The 7,059-nt window shown below is 41.6% G+C and overlaps 1 long non-coding RNA gene across 1 annotated transcript; it reads right to left on the bottom strand.

Moving 5' to 3' along the window:
- Positions 1 to 2,300: 2,300 nt before the first annotated feature.
- LOC121840749 lies at positions 2,301 to 6,667 on the bottom strand. Its single transcript, XR_006079884.1, has 3 exons — positions 6,585 to 6,667; positions 4,480 to 4,576; positions 2,301 to 2,360 (listed from the first exon to the last, which is right to left on the bottom strand). It is a non-coding gene; the product is annotated as an uncharacterized LOC121840749 (long non-coding RNA).
- Positions 6,668 to 7,059: the final 392 nt, after the last annotated feature.

A 7,059-nucleotide genomic window follows, 5' to 3' on the forward strand; every position in this document is an offset into this window, starting at 1 on the left:
TCACTAGTAGGGATCGGATTGGCCAGCATCATGATATTTATACCACTTGTATATCCCTGGCCAAGATTATGCATGAGAAATTGATTTCCACATTATTTCCACTAGGTGTCCATGTGCGCACTCTAATAGATGAAGGCCTAAAGTCTAACCATTCAGTGCTGTCTATTTTGAGTATAATGAAGTCTGTTTCTTGTGATGTTTTCTGTCCTCAGATACAGAGAGCTGCTAAGGCCTGTCTGCAGATGAAGAGGTCCCAATGAAGAGCAGTGGTTCTCAGTCCTGGTCCTGGGGACTCAAAGGGGTGCACATTTTTGTTTTATCCTTAGCACTATTCTGCCCTACCAAGCAAAAAGGCAGTAACTGTGGAACTGAGAAACTGTTTTTATTTACCTTGGTTTCACAGTAATTTTATGCAGTTACTGCTAACATGACCCCCATTTTCACCAAAACACAATACAATAGAGGCAGGATACTTGTCCACATGATTAAGCATGTATTTAATGTAGTAAAAACGACATTAACACATTTTAGACCAAATTAGCAGTTACTGCCTTTTTGCTTGGTAGGGCAGTATTGTACACAGCTGATTCAAATGACCAACTCGTCATCAAGCTTCAAGTGGTATTTATGTATTCATTTGTGATGCTATCCATGTTATGATCCTGCTGTTGTCACATGCTACACGTGCACATGTTTGTGCATATGCATCTATGTTATCATGATTTGTTATTAGAGATATTATAAACTGTGGATCGAGCCCTCAATGCTGATTGGCTGACAGCCATAGATTATCAGACCGTATACCACGGGTATGACAAAACATTTGTTTTTACTGCTCTAATTACGTTGGTAACCAGTTTATAATAGCAATAAAGCATCTTGGGGATTTGTGGTATATGGCCAACATACCACAGCTAAAGGCCTATATCCAGACACCATATGTTGCGTTGTGCCTAAGAACAGCCCTTAGCCGTAGTATATTGGCCATATACCACACCCCCTCAGGCCTTATTGCTTAATTATACTTTAGTAATCCACAATTACCTGGTGTCTAAAAATACCATCTTCCATATTCCTACAGATACCTTGCAATTGAAGATTCCTTCAAAACAAATGTATATAACTACCCTACAGTTGCCATGTAAGGTTGGGTGACCAGGGCCATCTGGGACTGCCTCCTAGGGGAATTTAGCATGTGAAGGCTACCTGTTTCCTGCATAACTTCATGAGGATGGACACGAGGACCAGGAGGGGATCTGCAGCTCGTCGCCGTGTGCCAGAGGAGAGGTCTGCTCTCTGCAGATTGTTTCAAGGATGGAGGCCAACAACGCATCACGGGAGGTAATCCATGTGCGGGGAGATCTTCATCTCCTACTTCTTTGAAGAGGGTGCTGTTCCCTGGCAACACCATAGACTACACTATGCACAACCAAAGGCTCTTTTAAGAGCCATCCACATTGATATAAGAGTATTCTTCCATTTACTTAGCTATGTCTACTGCAGTTATTCAATTCCCAGTTTATCTCCCTTTGATTTCTACTTCTCAGGTAAGGGCTGTTTGTCTGTACAAAATCAAAATAGGATCTTTTAAGAGTCACCCATTGATTTAAAAAAAAAAAAAAATTAGACACCCTACAACCCACACCTACACACTCGTGTATCAATCTGATTTATGGATTGTGTTATGCAGCAAGCAGGCTCAGGTGTATAACTGTGGCTCAAATCAAATTTATTTACATAGCCCCTCGTACATCAGCTGATATCTCAAAGTGCTGTACAGAAACCCAGCCTAAAACCCCAAACAGCAAGCAATGCAGGTGTAGAAGCACGGTGGCTAGGAAAAACTCCCTAGAAAGGCCAAAACCTAGGAAGAAACCTAGAGAGGAACCAGGCTATGTGGGGTGGCCAGTCCTCTTCTGGCTGTGCCGGGTGGAGATTATAACAACATGGCCAAGATGTTCAAATGTTCATAAATGACCAGCATGGTCGAATAATAATAAGGCAGAACAGTTGAAACTGGAGCAGCAGCACGGCCAGGTGGACTGGGGACAGCAAGGAGTCATCATGTCAGGTAGTCCTGGGGCATGGTCCTAGGACTCAGGTCCTCCGAGAGAGAGAGAGAAAGAAAGAGAGAATTAGAGAGAGCATATGTGGGGTGGCCAGTCCCCTTCTGGCTGTGCCGGGTGGAGATTATAACAGAACATGGCCTAGATGTTCAAATGTTCATAAATGACCAGCATGGTCGAATAATAATAAGGCAGAACAGTTGAAACTGGAGCAGCAGCACGGCCAGGTGGACTGGGGACAGCAAGGAGTCATCATGTCAGGTAGTCCTGGGGCATGGTCCTAGGGCTCAGGTCCTCCGAGAGAGAGAAAGAAAGAGAGAAGGAGAGAATTAGAGAATGCACACTTAGATTCACACAGGACACCGAATAGGACAGGAGAAGTACTCCAGATATAACAAACTGACCCTAGCCCCCGACACATAAACTACTGCAGCATAAATACTGGAGGCTGAGACAGGAGGGGTCAGGAGACACTGTGGCCCCATCCGAGGACACCCCCGGACAGGGCCAAACAGGAAGGATATAACCCCACCCACTTTGCCAAAGCACAGCCCCCACACCACTAGAGGGATATCTTCAACCACCAACTTACCATCCTGAGACAAGGCTGAGTATAGCCCACAAAGTTCTCCGCCATGGCACAACCCAAGGGGGGGGCGCCAACCCAGACAGGATGACCACAACAGTGAATCAACCCACTCAGGTGACGCACCCCTTCCAGGGACGGCATGAGAGAGCCCCAGTAAGCCAGTGACTCAGCCCCTGTAATAGGATTAGAGGCAGAGAATCCCAGTGGAAAGAGGGAAACCGGCCAGGCAGAGACAGCAAGGGCGGTTCGTTGCTCCAGAGCCTTTCCGTTCACCTTCCCACTCCTGGGCCAGACTACACTCAATCATATGACCCACTGAAGAGATGAGTCTTCAGTAAAGACTTAAAGGTTGAGACCGAGTTTGCGTCTCTGACATGGGTAGGCAGACCGTTCCATAAAAATGGAGCTCTATAGGAGAAAGCCCTGCCTCCAGCTGTTTGCTTAGAAATTCTAGGGACAATTAGGAGGCCTGCATCTTGTGACCGTAGCGTACGTGTAGGTATGTACGGCAGGACCAAATCAGAGAGATGGGTAGGAGCAAGCCCATGTAATGCTTTGTAGGTTAGCAGTAAAACCTTGAAATCAGCCCTTGCTTTGACAGGAAGCCAGTGTAGAGAGGCTAGCACTGGAGTAATATGATCAAATGTTTTGGTTCTAGTCAAGATTCTAGCAGCCGTATTTAGCACTAACTGAAGTTTATTTAGTGCTTTATCCGGGTAGCCGGAAAGTAGAGCATTGCAGTAGTCTAACCTAGAAGTGACAAAAGCATGGATTAATTTTTCTGCATCATTTTTGGACAGAAAGTTTCTGGTTTTTGCAATGTTACGTAGATGGAAAAAAGCTGTCCTTCAAATGGTCTTGATATGTTCTTCAAAAGAGAGATCAGGGTCCAGAGTAACGCCGAGGTCCTTCACAGTTTTATTTGAGACTGTACAACCATTAAGATTAATTGTCAGATTCAACAGAAGATCTCTTTGTTTCTTGGGACCTAGAACAAGCACCTCTGTTTTGTCCGAGTTTAAAAATAGAACGTTTGCAGCCATCCACTTCCTTATGTCTTCTAGCAAGGGCAATTTTGGGGCTTCACCATGTTTCATTGAAATGTACAGCTGTGTGTCATCCGCATAGCAGTGAAAGTTAACATTATGTTTTCGAATAACATCCCCAAGAGGTAAAATATATAGGTAAAACAATAGTGGTCCCAAAACGGAACCTTGAGGAACACCGAAATCTACAGTTGATTTGTCAGAGGACAAACCATTCACAGAGACAAACTGATATCTTTCCGACAGATAAGATCTAAACCAGGCCAGAACTTGTCCGTGTAGACCAATTTGGGTTTCCAATCTCTCCAAAAGAATGTGGTGATCGATGGTATCAAAAGCAGCACTAAGGTCTAAGAGCACGAGGACAGATGCAGAGCCTCCGTCCGATGCCATTAAAATGTAATTTACCACCTTCACAAGTGCCGTCTCAGTGCTATGATGGGGTCTAAAACCAGACTGAAGCATTTCGTATACATTGTTTGTCTTCAGGAAGGCAGTGAGTTGCTGCGCAACAGCCTTTTCTAAAAATTTTGAGAGGAATGGAAGATTCGATATAGGCCGATTAGTTTTTTATATTTTCTGTCTCCTTCCATCTTCAAAGAATAGGAAAGAGGACCAACCATGGAGAATAGTAAGACACTTCATTATTTATATAACTACTCTATGTTATAGTTTGTCCTCATGTGTCTGCGTGTTTTTAAGTATAAATAACTCTGCTGCCACATAGTGTGGACACCAGGACACACAGATTCCTGTTGAACACTGTCTTTTTAATTACCTTTTCTCAATATCAGTCTCCTTCACTTCACAGACTTCTTCTCCCTAAATCCTCTAGGTTATATCAGCTGTGTCGGTAAACCCCTCCCGCATCTGAACTGTTTACATAGTGGGCACAGCATGATCAGAGGTGAGACTTGGTCGGGTCAACAGGAAGTATTATTAAAGATATGCTTTACATTGAAGTACAGATAGAGATGTAGTAGTCCCAGAGTTAATGATCCAAGGTCAGTTTTGTATTTCACATGCTGATTATGATGACTGACCGTGTTCGCATGATTAAGCCTTGTGTTTTTTTTAATTCTATCTTTCTATCCATCTGTGTCTCGTCTGCAGGTATGTTTTGATGAGAGAGGAAGCCAACGTCCAGTCCCGTCATCGCCACCTCACCCGCTCTTAAGATAACCTTCGGGCCAACTGGGGGCCCAAGGCTGGTTAGGAGACACCGCTAGATACACTATTATGTAATTGTGATGAACTGAGAGAATATTAGAGTAGCTGTCTTTCCTGCTCCTCTTACCTATTTCTGTTTCTCTCCCTTACTCTCACACCTTTCTTCCTCACTGTGTTTTATAATGCATACCAGATGTGCATTGAAGTACAGATTGAACTTGTGTTTATAATATTAGAATTATAATATAATGCATGTATTGTATTATGTATTTATAACACTTGGATAATGAAACTTTTCAATAAAGTGTTTCACATTCTCTACTGGTTGAAATTGTCTCTCACTTGATGAAATACTATACGTATCCTGGGTCCTCAGATCTGTGTTAGATATTGAGATGAACAGGTTTTAGAGTATTTACGTGATTCATAGGAAGTGTAGTGTACTGTTTAAAAATTCTGTTTCTGAATATATGAATAAAAAAATCATAGCTAGCTTCTGAATGTTTTTGGTCACAGGTCCAGGAATGGCTGAAGAATTGCAACATTTGCCTCGAACTAACGCTGCAGACAGCAAAACTGGGTGATTTGAAAAGTGATAATCAATCAGTAATATAATTATTTTAGCAAAAATATTTATCTTTAATTTACAATCTGTAGAAGCTATGAGAATATAAAGGTTCAGTACTTTTGTGAAGCATCACAGCACAGTTGAAAAATATATAGCAAATATAAATCCAAAATGGGTGGTTTTAAGAGATAGATGGGAGTGGTTGAATGGAGCTGAAGGGTGGGACTAATACCAAGATAACCAATGTAAAACATACGGGGTCTGTAAAATGTATATAGGTTCAGAAATGTTGTGAAATAGCAGTTACAAATTTAAATCAAACTGGATGCACATCGGAGATAGAGGAAGGACTAAAAACAAACAACTATTGTAAAATAGATTGTGTCTGTAAAATGTGTATAATATGTATAAACTGAAGGTAGAAGCCTAAGTGTTATTGTTTATTAGTTTACTCCAATTGGGGGAAGGGTGGTAGGGTTTGCGGGGAATAATAAAGGTATATTCTAAAAAGTATGTACATGTATATATATGTATGAATGTTTATGTATGCATATATATATAAATGGGTATGTTCGCGCATGTATGTATGTACATATATATTTAATATATGGGGGATTGGAAATTATGCAATTACATTGATTGAAAAAAAACAATCTTTCTGCAATATTAAAGCTGATCCAACCCTTAAAAAAATGACTTAATAAAAAAATATTTATATCAAACGTTTTAGGGTCCAAACACATATTGGCTACATAGCTAGGTAAACATCCATAGGCATACAGGTATTTTTATCCTCCACTACACAATAAGCAAAAATATAGTTAGCTAGCTACATTACTTCAGCTGCATTGCGTGGCAAATATCAGCAAGGCACGCTTACAAAATTGTACATGAATTTTGCAGTAAATGCTTTAGCTAGCTAGATTCTGTACATGCACTATTTCACACGACGACATTAAACAACACACATTACAATTTCATACTCATGTCACAACACTCATAAAGCTAGCTTGCTAAATAGCAATTTTCGTAAATGTACATGATGACAAAACTATGCATAATCGCTTGCCTCTACATTAACTAACATATTCCTCTCAACTGTACATTTGTTTTGCATGATTCGTTCTGACTTTATCATTTCTTACATTTGCTTCCATCCTAGTATTTTTGTCAACCATCTTGGCTGAAGAATGTCTCCAGCGTTGGGTAGGATAGTGTCAAATTCGTCATGGGAACCACTCGATATGATTGGTCATCGCCCAGCGGTCGCCGCTGGTGATTTGTATAAAGTTGGAAAACGCTTAATTTTTTCACCGCCTCCCAAGCCACGTTTGCACCGCCCAACGCTCTCCCGCCCACTCCAGTTCTCATCGCTTTCCTTCCATTGAAAATGAATGGGAAGCGGTGTTTCACTGCGCGGCACCTCGTGCTAGTGTACATGAAGGGTCAGCCACTCAACGGAATGGGCCCGTCTGAATCCGAGTCACCCGGACTGGAGGACTGACGTCTGAATTCTGAAAGACAACAAGTTTTGCATTTTATGTCACTCACGTCAGTTTGAAACATGTCAAAGGTTCAAGGGCTTGTTTTCCTAAATAGACAATTAATAGTTTAATAGTT

The sequence above is a fragment of the Oncorhynchus tshawytscha genome, linkage group LG02 (assembly GCF_018296145.1).
Source record: "Oncorhynchus tshawytscha isolate Ot180627B linkage group LG02, Otsh_v2.0, whole genome shotgun sequence".
Classification (NCBI taxonomy): Eukaryota; Metazoa; Chordata; class Actinopteri; order Salmoniformes; family Salmonidae; genus Oncorhynchus; species Oncorhynchus tshawytscha.